The sequence below is a fragment of the Psammomys obesus genome, unplaced genomic scaffold (assembly GCF_907164565.1).
Source record: "Psammomys obesus unplaced genomic scaffold, mPsaObe1.curated_primary_1811, whole genome shotgun sequence".
Taxonomy (NCBI): Eukaryota; Metazoa; Chordata; class Mammalia; order Rodentia; family Muridae; genus Psammomys; species Psammomys obesus.
This window is the reverse complement of record NW_026596091.1, coordinates 10147030-10160075: the sequence shown is the minus strand read 5'-3', so window position 1 is coordinate 10160075 and position 13046 is coordinate 10147030. Positions and strand designations below refer to the sequence as shown.

General features: G+C 40.8%; 1 protein-coding gene and 1 pseudogene across 3 annotated transcripts in view; one reads left to right on the top strand and one right to left on the bottom strand.

Annotated features, from left to right (window-relative positions):
- Positions 1 to 13046, bottom strand: part of Cdk17 (cyclin dependent kinase 17) — a 79033-nt gene that overhangs the window by 43125 nt on the left and 22862 nt on the right. The gene's annotated exons all lie outside the window — the stretch shown is intronic.
- LOC129691643 (ferritin light chain 1-like) lies at positions 9461 to 10052 on the top strand (annotated as a pseudogene).

The window sequence follows — 13046 nt, the reverse complement described above, 5'->3', positions numbered from 1 at the left end:
TACCAAGCTTACAGAATATTTAAGTTACACTGCCAAAATTAATAGTAACTCATGCTTGTTTAAAGCTAGTTGGCTAAGGCTGAGATTTAACTTTGTTTTGTTTGTTTGTTTGTTTGCTTTTCTAAAAAGCAGGGGGTTGGAAAGATGGCTTAGTGGTGAAGAATACTTACTGATCTTACAGAGGACCAGAATTTTGTTCCCAGCACCCACACCAACTCCAGGGGATCCAATGCCCTCTTCTTGCCTCTGTGGGCACTCACACACATGTGCATATTCATGTACACAGATGCACACATAAAAATATTTCTTTCAATTAGAATTTCAACAAGGTATTTAATGAAATCATAAATTTGGATGATCAGAAACATTAAGTACATATTTCTGTCCTTGTATGAGTGTTTAGCCAAAATTATAGGTGACTAAATACCATCTGTCCTGGTTAGTTTTTGGTTAGCTTGACACAAACTTGGCACAACTAGAGGCATTGAGAAAATGCCGCCATCAGAGTGGACTGCAAACAAGTCTATGGGGCATTTTCTTGATTATGATTGATGTAGGAGGGCCCAGTGTGCTGTGGGTGGGGCCACGCTGGAGCAGGAATTCTTGGGTTCTATAAGCAGGCTGGGCACGCCTTGGAGAGCAAGTCAGTAAACAGCATTCTTCTGTGGCCTCTGGTTCAGTGCCTGCCTCCAGGTTCCTGCTCTGATTTCCCTTAGTACCCAACTGTTTGCTAGACATTTAAATCCTTTTCTCCCCAAATTGCGTTTGGTCAATGTTTTATCACAGCATAGAAAACAAAGATATCATCAATTAGCAAGAAGGTGTATAACTGAAGAATATGTAACTTTAGATAAATATTTGGGTGCTATTATACTTCTAAGTAGAAGTATATTAACTTCACAAAGTCAACAAAATTTGAATAGGTACCAAACATATATTTTTTTTAAGTTTTATTTTCTTTCCTTCCTTATTTCCTGATATTTTTAATGATTTCTAATTTTCTTTTTCTCTATGTTCTTCAAGAGTCAAGCACAGATCTTTGGCATAATGGTAGTTTCTTTGGTACCAGGAAAACTTAACCAAGTAAAACAGCAGTTTGAATACTATGAAAATTGTTCAATTATTAATCACATTATAAGCTCCTAAATTTATTATTAACCATTAAAGAAATCTGAGTTATACTTAATGAATCAGAACAGATTTAGGTTGTTCTGTAATTAAATAATTAATGGGGCAAAGTAGGTATATAACTTATAACTTGCCATCAACTTCCATCATCAATAGAACTTAGAATGTTCTGTAAATGAAATATGTACCCTCTCAGTCAAGTCAGAGAAGGAACAAAGTTGAAATGTCTACAAAATAAAGCTCAAAGTTGGGCATAGTGACACATGCCTATAATTCCTACACTTGGGAGGATGAGGCAGGAGGACTGCCATGAATTCAGGGCTAGTCTGGGCTAAATGGTAAATTCTAGGCTAGCCTGGACCACAGAGTGCTACTCTGCTTCAAAACAGAAGCAAACACAGAAAAACGAAACTATCCCTTTGCAGTAACTAGAGAGATTTTAAGAACAAGAGACCTAGACTTATCAGTGAGAAGTAGGAGTTTAAGGATGTGTATATTACAGCTGGGGTAAAGTGTTCAGTGGGCAACTCTGCTGAGCAAATGTGAAAATCTGATCCCCAACACCCACATTAAAGCCAGCTGCGGAGCAAGCACCTGTAACCCCAGTGAAGAGGATGCAGAGACAGGCTGACCGAAACTGTGAGCTTCAAGTTCCATGAGAAACCTCCCGGCCCAGAAAAAAAGTATGAGAGCAATTAAAGAAGTAACCAAATGTCAACTTATGTTCCACTCCCCTCCCTACACATGCAAATGTGGGTCAAGAAACAATGGTTTGCTATCAGAAAAAAAAAAAAAGAAGTTGTTGCTCCTTCGCATAAAATTTTAGGTAGGTTTAGAAGAGCCCTAGTTCTATTTTACCTGAGCATCTACAAGAGCTCCAGGAAGATTATACTACAGGGGGAAATAGGGTAGAACAGAATTCTTTCTCTACTCAACATGTAAGAACAGGCTCAGAATAGTGTTCCTTTCATATTAAAGGAAAACTTGATGATCCTGTGTAAGATCTGCCTGTGTAGGAAACCACTGAAATGTCACACTCTTTTTATGTGGCTATCTATTTTCAAGCCTCTTGAGGCTAGAATTGGGAAGTGACAAGAACATTCCTCCTTCAAAGGTAAGAAAAGGGTTACCCTGAGGTCAGGAGCTTCTCATGTGGCTCTGGATTTAAATTGTGTTAACTTGCTCTGCTCTAAGATGAAAGCAATCATGACCAGATCAATGTGCTCAGCAGCTGGTTAGTCAGCTGCTCTAGAGGGGGCAGCCAGCGAAACAGCTTTGGAGCCCTCTCTGGGCGCTGTGCCCCAGAAAATCTGAGTGCAAGCCAATCCTATTACCACTTATTCCTAAAGGGTGTTTTCCACTCCTCAACTTATTAAGAAAACTAAACAAATAGAAATAGCATCTTTTTATATTCCAGTTGTGGAAGTATTTTACACTTTATTGTGCATCCGAAAATGAAATATCTTGACACCTCTATATAAAGCCATTACATGTGTCAAGAGTCCAATGGTCTACCCTAGAAACATGAGCTGAAGTAAATACAGGAGGAAGCCATCTCCCCTTTACTCCCCAAAACACTCAGAAGGTTGTTGGAAAGGAATATAAAAGTCTCCAACTCTTTAGGTAATGACAAAGTCCTTAAAAAACAAAACAACAACAAAATCAGCATGAATATAAAGGCTTACAACAGTTGACAGAAGCTACAAGGTGTATTAACTACAAAATCAATGTATTATTCCAACTTTGCTATAAAAATCTATGTTAAAGTTAAAAAAAAAGTACCTTGGTCTTACTATTGACTTTGTTTTAAGTTAGAATTTCAGGACTTTTTTCTTAGTTATTTATTACAATTTATTCACTTTGTATCTCGGCTGTAGTCCCTGCCCCCCAATCTCCTCCCTGTCCCACCAGCCTGCCCTCTTGCCCCCCTATGCCCTTCTCCTAGTCCACTGGTAGAGAAGGTCCTCCTACCCTACTATCTCACTCTAGCCTATCCTGTCTCATCAAGACTTTCTGGATCCTCTTTCTCTGTGGCCTAGTAAGGCCACCTCAAAAAGGAATGGTGATCAAAGAACAGGCAACCAAGTTAGAATTAAAAAAAAAAAAAAAAAAAGATAAAAGGTATTGTCACTAAAAAATAAGAATTTAGTGAGCAAGCTAACTTAAGCCCAGACTAGTAACTAGTTGGAAGTTCAGGAAAGTGTGTGTGTGTGTGTGTGTGTATACTAAACCATTTAACATACAGTGTTCAAAAGTGCTTCAAGTCCTTTCCTAGATGAAAGCCTGGGGCCCCAATAAAAATTCCTTATATAAATAAACCACACACCAACAAACACACATTTCTAGCTGATTTGATTAACAGTGAAGGGAAAACTTCAAAACAGGCATAAAGTAACCAATGCCAAACTTGGGTGTTCATAACCTTTCCAGGCTTTTGTCTTCCTTACATCTGGTTCCAGAACTTTTTCCACAGAAATTACTCTTTATGCATTAACATTTCATTAGTTTAGGAAGTGCTTGATTAAGCCGTATAAATATAATCATAAGTAAAGTTGACAACTAACAGGAAAAAAGGTTAAGATCAAACTAGACAGAGTCTCTTCAGGGTTAGCACTAAATATGCCAGAGCCACCAGTCTTGCTAAACTGGAGACTGTTAGAAGAGCTTCTACTCCACCTCATGCACGTGAGTGTTCTTACCCCTCACTTATTTACGTGTGCATGTGTGCAGGTAAGACGTGTGTGTGCTCACCTTCCACCACGTCTCAGGGACAGAGCTCACCCGTCAGGCTCCATAGCAAGCACCTCCAGCCACTGAGCCATCCCGCCAGCCCCTACTCATTTTTAAAAATAATGCCCCAGTGATTGCTGTACACTGTCACTAGTGCTGGCTAATTAAAAGATTAAACATGTAACAAATCTCTTAATGAGCAACAAGCATGTTTTAAACTTTCTAAATGCAATGCTGATAAACAGTAATAAAAGATCTTTGCAATTTTAAATGATATAGTAGGAAAAAAGGTAAAGGAGAAAAAAAACAAATTTAATATTCCTTGCAGTTATAATGTTCCTATCTGTCTACTATCTTTAAAATTTATTTCACATGAGGATTTCCTTCCCAAAATATATATATTTACTTATGAAACTCAAGAACTTTCTTATGTTTGCAACAGGTATCTTTGAAGCATAGTATTCATTAGGGTTTACTGCTTAGATTATATAAAAATAAAAATACTGTTAAGTCTGACTTGATCTTACAAAATCAATTTCTCTTCATCATGCTGTTTGATATAATTATTTTTGAAACAGCATGATTTTCGTGTGATCAGAATACAAGTCAATGGGTATATAAACACATAGAAAACAAAAATCTAAGCACAACCCCAAGGTTGTGAGAAGTAAGACCAAAATGGTTTTTTAATTTACTCATATATTAGAGAAAGAAACCATCATTTAATCACAGTAAAAAATACTTAGAGCTCAAAAGTACATGAATCATGAAAATGCCTCCCAAAGCATCAACCTCCTTTTTGTGGTTGTAATTGCTTTCAAAATTTATCTCTAAAGTTATTTCTAACCAATCTTCAAATCTACAAATATGGTTTTTGGACTGATTTATTCATCAGGATTTAAGTGTGCTGTATAAATAAAATTTTTTTACAATATTATAAACTTAAGGACAGGAACATTTTTAAATTTAATTAATTTACTTTTACTTATTACAGTTTATTCACTTTATATCGCAGCTGTAGCCCCTTCCCTCAGCCCCTCCCAACTCCACCCTCCCTCCCTTTTTTCCTCCCATGCCCCTCCCCTAGTCCACTAATAGGGGAGGTTTTCCTTCCCTCTGACCTAGCCTATCAGGTCTCATCAGGTCTGGCTGCATTGTCTTCCTCTGTGGCAAGGAGCATGCATGGAGATAACCTAGAACCCCTGCACAGATGTAGCCCATAGCAGCTCAGTTTCCAAGTGGGTTCCCTAGTAAGGGGAACAGGGACTGTCTCTAACATGAACTCAATGGCTCTTTGACCATCCCGAGTGGATAAATAAATCCTTGTGCCCACTGTAGCTACTCAACTAAAACAAACAAAGAAGCCAAAAAAATTGTATCAAGTCATCATGGCAGACCTTTTCTCATTATCTATACGTGTACATCTACAAACTTTTTTTTTTGGTGGTGCTAGGTGCCTAATCTGAGACCTTTTATATGCTGAAACACAGTCCAGGAATGGAGTCATTTAAGGGGAACTCTGAACGCTGTGAGAAAACTCCAAGAAAAGAAGACAAGAGTCTTGTGACCTCAGAACATGAAACTGTTCTTGGAATATGTTTTTACGTTCCTCCTAGGTGCAGCAGATAGGGAGTTTACTTCAGATCAATCACTGAAGTTATGGCAGTTACTCAATTAAATGTTTAAACTACCCTTTAGATGCCTCTATTAAAAAATATGATTTTGTCACATGTGGCTTGTCCCTGTGATTACATACAGCTTGAACACGTAAGATCTTCTTGACCCTTCTTGACCCTAAAGTATAAAAAGTCTGAGGCTTTGCACTGGCTCGTGCGTGAGACTTTTGGTCTTACTGGCTCCATCCTCTGTGCCATCACCTCTAGAGCGGTGACACTTATTCACTGCAGGTGGGCAAGCACTAGGGTACCCATGCACAGCCCTCTTTTTATCTGCTGTTTCAAGACTGTCACTTACTAAGTTGAACAGGCTGGTCTTGATCTTCTCCCTCTGTAAACCTAGGCAGGCCTTAAACTTGTGATCCTCCTGCTTCAGCCTCCTAAATAGGCAGTAATACAGGCCTGTTAACACCAGGCCCATTTAGTGTCTAAATTTACACTATATTCTACTTTTTAATTAGCATTAAGTGTTTCTAGCGTATATATCACATTAAAAGAAACTAACGTTTGTCAGTCTACAAAGTTGAAAGGCTAAGATTATAATGTTGTGAGCATACTCTATGAAATCTAGCCAATCATCCACCCATCCTTTTAATTACCTCTTAAGAAACTGGAGAAATATCTCAGTGGTTAAGAGCATACTGCTCTTCCAGAGGTCAAGAGTTTAGTTCCCAGCGCCCATGTCTGGTGGTTCATAACCAGGTGTCTAATTCTAGTTCTAAGGAATCTGACACCTCAGGCCTCTGCAGGCACAATACTCATGTACACATACCCACACACCAACACACACAAGTACACAATAATTAAAAATACATAGTGAGATCTAGGCCAGCCAAAGCTACAAAATGAGACCCTGTCAAAAAACAAAACAAAATCCTCAAAATAATAATTTTCTAAGAATAGATTTAATCACTTCTAAACTCTAAATGTAAGAAATTAATGAGGGCCTGATTTTTTATATTTTATTTTTATTAATTACAATTTATTCCCTTTGTAGCCCACGTGTAGATCCCTCCCTTTTCCCCTCCCAATCCCATCCACCCTCTCTCTTCTCCACCTGTGCCCCTCCCTCAGTCCACTGATAGGGGAGGTCCTCCTCCCCTTCCATCTGACCCTAGTCTATCAGGTCTCACCAGGACTGGCTGCATTGTCTTCCTCAGTGGCCAGGTAAGGCTGCACTCCCGTGAAGGGGAGGTGATCAAAGAGCAGGCCAATCAGTTTATGTCAGAGACAGTCCCTGTTCCCATTACTAGGGAACCCATTTGGACACTGAGCTGCCATGGAGGGCCTAATTTTAATTTGGAAAATTAAACAATACTACACATTTACATATTTTGAAGGACATATTATAGCTACCAGGAGAATACGGCTTTAACTTCCAAGCCAAAGGGGAAGCTGACATCGTCCTACCCCTAGCCAAGGCCCTTTTTGGCAACTGAAAGCTGCTGGGAGAGGAGTCTTGTATTTTTTAAGAGTGTCATCCTGAATCCACCAGTGGATTCAGCACATCCAAGATGAGGGCAGCATGAACTGGACTTAATCCGTCAAAAAAAGATAAAAACAAGTTCAAGTAGGGAAAGGGGAGGAATCTGGAAGGAGTTCGGGAGGAGATAAATTTGATCAAAACATGCTCTATGAAACTCTTAATTACTCTTTAATTACTCTTAAAAAGCCAGGGGCTGTGGCACACACCTGTGGCACTAGGGGAGGCAGAGGCAGATGCAGGCGGATCTCTGAGAATTCATGGCCAGCCTGGTCTACATCACCAAAAAGTCAAAAACAAAAAACCAAAAATCCACATTTTACAGTTTTGACCAAACAATACTATGTATTTTCTTTTATATGTTTTTAAAGCACTCTCACAAAAACTACTTTCAAGATACCGTACGTATGTACATAGGTTTCAATGAGAATGTATTTGGAAAATGCGGCAAAATATAAACATGGTTTCCTCATGTTCAAAGGGAGAGAAAAAAGAAAAGTGTGCAGACAACTTTCTACCCTTTGTCTCTAAGACACAGCTGAACTGAACAACTATGCATGTTATTTGGTCTTTCCATAATTTATGACATAATAATGATTTCTTACTATTCTAAACTAACCCTTTATTAAAGCCTATGTAAGATAAACTGGTGGGTAGTGGCCAACGCTCCTCAGCAACCATGGAAGCCTTAGCAACACACTACAGCTGCCAGCACTCTCCAGTCCTCTGGCAATGTTCTCTATAGGACAGACAGTTAAGGAAAATATCACTCTTAATATTCGAAAGATGCTGGACTTCTCTCCCAAACATCTTCCAATCACTGCATCGGCTGATCTCAAAACTATATAATGACCATCACCTTCAGAAAACTTTGTGTACGATTTGCGGAGGAGTGAGCTAAAATCTTCCACATTACTTACTGAGTAGAAGATTAGAAATAGCTCACATACCAATCTTTAAACAGAGAGAGCATAACAAGACGGCAGCTAACAAGTGCAGTCTACTTTCTTCACAATGTCTATAGCAAAGGCCAAGTTGTAAGGGCTCAATCAAGACATTAAGAAGAAAACTGTATCTGGCTAAATTCAACAGCCACAACTTTTTGTTTCTCAGTTTCCAGTTTTAACTTATTTGTATCTTGTGGCACAGTCTGAACATTAAACAGAGCAAGGTGAAATAGTGGGTCAGATTAGTATAAAATAAAGCACAAAGATGTCCAAATAGTTGCAAGTTACATAAAGAATTTTTTAATATACAAAGAAAAGTTTCCTATGTGAACACAAGAAAACATTTAGAACAGTAACACTTGAAGCAGGGGATGATGATAATGCCTGTAATTCCAGTACTCAAAAAGCAGAGCAGGAACATCATGGATTCTGGGTCAGTCTGAAAACAAGACAATGAGAGGAGCCCTGTCCCAGACAGATGGATGGATGTATGGATGGAGTAATGATTAATTAATCAGAACTCTGATTAAGATACTTCTAATTGGCTGAATTTTCTATTAAGTAGAATTAAGTGGATTCAACTTAATAATTATCTACATGAGCATAGAATCATTTCTCACTACCTGTTCAGTCTCAACCCTCAAAATTCAAGAAGTTAACATATCCCTCCACTGGTGAAATGTTAATTATAAAAACAATTCTGGCGAGGTCAAGGATACCATAAGAACACATACAGAACCTTTAGGGACTCAGAGAGACTGAACCACCAAACAGAGAGCATACTTGGGATGGATGGAGGCCTCTGTACATATGTAACAGTGGTGCAGCATGGTCTTCATGTGGGACTCCTAAGAGCAGGAGCAGGAGCTGTATCTAACTGATGCCTGCCTTGGGATCCCTTTCCCTTAACTGGGCTGCCTTGCCTTGCCACAAGTGGAGAAGATGAACCTAATCCTACTACAACTTGATATGCCAAGGCAGGCTCATATCCATGGCAGGCCTCCCTTTCTTTGAGCCTTTTCTGAGGAGAAAAAGAGGATGGAGGAGGATATCAGGGAGGTGAGGTGAGAGGGAGGGACTGGGAGGAGAGGAGGAAGGAAAACTGTGATTGGGATGAAAAAGAATAAATTAATTTTTTAAATGTAGAGGGGGAAAAACAGTTCTGGCACTAATGGTGACAGTTTTATAGCACAGAAAATTTAAAGCAGCAGAAACTGAAAGGAAGTTTCAGAGTAAGCCTAACCTAAATTCAATTTCTGACTCCTTCACTAAGGAGAGCAAAGAATGATGCTCAGGAAAGCAGCACCATGGAGGTCCCATGGATCTGAGTCTTGCTTCAAGTGTTTGGACAGAACAGACCCAGGGACTCTCTTTAGCTTCCAGCTGCCTCCCAGTCTCTCCAGTCACAGCCTCTGGGGCCATCTCCTCGCTGCCCTCAGCTGCCAGGACCAGCCAGCACCGTCTCTCTGCAGTCAGCTCCATACTACAGATCAGCCATGACCTCCCAGGTTCATCAGAATTATTTCACCGAAGTGGAAACTGCTGTGAACCGCTTGGTCAACTTGCACCTACAGGCCCCCTACCACCTCTCTGGGCTGCTATTTTAATAGGGATGACGTGGCTCTGGAGGATGTAGGCTACCTCTTTCGAGAATTAGCTGAGGAGAAGCACGAGGGCGCCAAGCATCTCCTCAGATTGCAGATTGATCTCAAGGGCTTATGCACTCTTCCAGGATGCACAAAAGCCATCTCAAGATGAATGGGTACAACCCAGGAGGCTATGGAAGCTGCCTTGGCCCTGGAGAAGAACCTGAACCAGGCCCTCTTGGATCTTCATTCCCTGGGTTCTGCCCACACAGACCCTCATCTCTGTGACTTCTTGGAAAACCACTTCCTGAATGAGGAGGTGAAGCTCATCAAGATGGGCAACCACCTGACCAGAGGCTGGCTGGGCCACAGCCAGCAAAGACTGGTATGCTACACCCTCTCTGGGGAGTATCTCTTTGAGCAGCTCACTCTCAAGCACGACCAGGAGGCCTCCTCACCTTCCAAAGGGCTCCCTCCTCTGCTCTGCACCAGCCAGCCTTAGGACCTCCCTGAATGAACCTCTCATGCACTAGGCAACTTTGTAGCCGCCCTGGAGCCCCTCGAAAGTCTTGGACCAAGTTAAAACAAAGCTTTCTGAAACAGAAAAAAAAAAAAAAAAAAAGAAAGAAAAGAAAAGAAAAGAAAGAAAGAGAGAGAGAGAGAATCAGAGACTACAAAGAGTAACCCTGTGTGTGTTGTGGGGGCAGAAATCAACAACGACCTAAGAAGAATGTGATATCAAATAAAAAGTATATTTCATGGCTGACATATATGTAACATTCAACAGGTTCTACTACATATTCCCAAAGTATGCGCATCAAATGTATACACTGACATAAAATTGCATCATAACAATGTGGGTGAATAAGTAGCTCTTGTTGGTCAATCTGCAAAAATATTCGTGGTTTCAAATAACTAACCTGAATACAGAATTTCTCACTAGGCAACATATTAAGAAGAAACTAAGCCAGGCTTGGTGGTGCACACCTGTGATCCCTAGGAGGTAAAGGCAGGAGGATCTCTGTGAGTTTGAGGCCAGTCTCAGCTACAAAGTGAGTCCAGGAAAGCCAAGGCTACACAGAGAAACCCTGTCTGGGGAGTGGGCGGAGAGAGACTGGTTATGTGAACAGTCTTATTTTGTACATTCACAGGAAAAGTAAAAGTTTACCACTGTATAGAGCTCTGCCTTTCCACCAGCCCTGGGACATTTCAGCCCATCTCCAGAGTTCATACTCAAAGTGTGTGCTTTGCCATCATGAGGATAGCCAACTCCCTGAAGTTTCCCTACAGCCTCTCTGCTTTGTACAGCCATAAACCTCCACCCAGAACAATCAGCCTTTCTACTTCTTCATCCCAAGCTTTCTTATAATTTATCCTTATAAAATTATTCTTATAATCCAAAACACTGTCTTTTCAAGAAACAACAGAGATCTCTATACCCTGTTAAAACTATCAAGAACTATTCTGTGGAGTAGCACAAGTTCAATCAGGCTGAATAATCATCAATTCTTTAGCTTAGTGACACGTGAGAAGGGCATGTAATGCTAACTATCAGAAGGAAATCGGGTAGCATGGAAAAGCCACTCTGCTACCAATGCACAGAACAGGGAGAAGGTATATGCTTGAGTCTATTAAATACATGAATGCAGTCACATGCCACATATAAGTTGATAACGCAAATGCACATATTGTTGGGCCCATAAGACTATAATAGAAATATTCTTATTACCTAGTGATACCATAGCACAATGCATTATTCATGTGTCTGCAATGATGCTGATGTGAACAAACCTCCTACACTGTATCATTTAAGAGCATAATGCAAACAATTATACACAGTACATATGATCTGATAATGAAAAGTGTTACTAGCTCACAGACTTAGTATATTATATTATTGTTATAGAGTAGTCCCACCTACATCGGAAAAAAGTTCACTAAGGAACAGTATGCGTTACTATACTGGCAGCACCCTCATATCCCTTGGGTTTGCTACCTCTCTTGAAGGCATCACAGAGTGGCAGAAACAAGATTATACTTGGGGCTCGAGGACCACCAGGTAGTCGAGTCTAATTGTTGGGCGCTGGGCCAATGAGAAATTCTGTCTTGAAAAAAGGAAGCTATGACCTCCCTGACAGCGATACCTGAGGCTCTCCCTGGCCATGCACATGTGTGCACCTTCAGACACGAACACACAAACACATAAAAAGAAAGCCTTGCTGAGGAAATGACCTACACTACCTCAATCTGTCTAGGCACAATGAGCTTCCTGGACAAAAATGACACTTCCTACATCCTGGCAATATATTTCTCAGACTGTAACCCCATCACACTTACCAAAGCATGGTTGTGTTAGACTGTCTTGGGGTTTCTATTGCTGCAGTGAAAACACCATGACCAAAAAGCAAGTTGAGGAGGAAAGGATTTGTTTGGCTTACATTTCCAACTCATAGTCCATCACTGGAGGAAGTCAGGACAGGAACTAAGGAGGGCTAAAACCTGGAAGCAGGAGCTGACGCAGAGGCCACAGAGGGGTGCTGCTTACTGGCTTGCTTCCCCCGGTTGCTCAGCCTGCTTCCTTTTAGAACTGAGGACCACCAGCCTAGGATGATATCACCCACCATGGGCTATGCCCTCCCCACTTATCACTAACTGAGAAAATGCCCTACAGCTGGATCTCAAACAATTATTTCCTCAACTGAAGCTCCTTCCTCTCTAATGACTCTAGCTTGTGTCCAGCTGATACACAAAACCAGCCAGTTCAGACTTATCTGACTTCTGATCTACTTGAAACTTTCTCTACATCTGCACATTTCACATCAGCACTGCTGAATACTCAAAGCTGCAGTTTTATCAGCAAACTGAAATGTGCCTGAACACTAATCAACAATATTGTTACCTCTCAACTGTGTTTGATCAGCCCCAAATCAACTTCAAACCATAGCCTCTCCCTCCAATTACAGATGACCTCTCACCCAAACCACAACTGAGTGCATTGCATGAACACGAACAAACACACACACACACACACACACACACACACACACACACACACACACACACAGACAAACCTTCCAGGGTTAGAATTAAAAACAGGCAATATCACACCATGTCTGGCGTTTTGGTTTTTTTTTTAAGCATAGATCTGGTTAGCAAACCCAAATACTCATGTTTGCAAAGCCAGCAAGTATTAACTGAGCTATACCCCCAGCTTCTTCATTATTCTTTTTTTTTGGGGGGGGGAGTTCTTTTTTTAATTTTATTTTTAATTACACTTTATTTACTTTGAATCCCCCCTGTAGTTCCCTCCCTCGTCCCTCCCAATCTCTCCCTTCCTCCTCCTTCTCCACCCATGCCCATCCCCAAGTCCACTGGTAGGGGAGGTCTTCTTTTCCTTCCTTCTGATCCTAGTCTGTTAGGTCTCATCAGGAGTGGCTGCATCGTCCTCCTCTGTGGCCTGGTAAGGCTGCTTCCCCCTCAGGGAGAGGTGATCAAA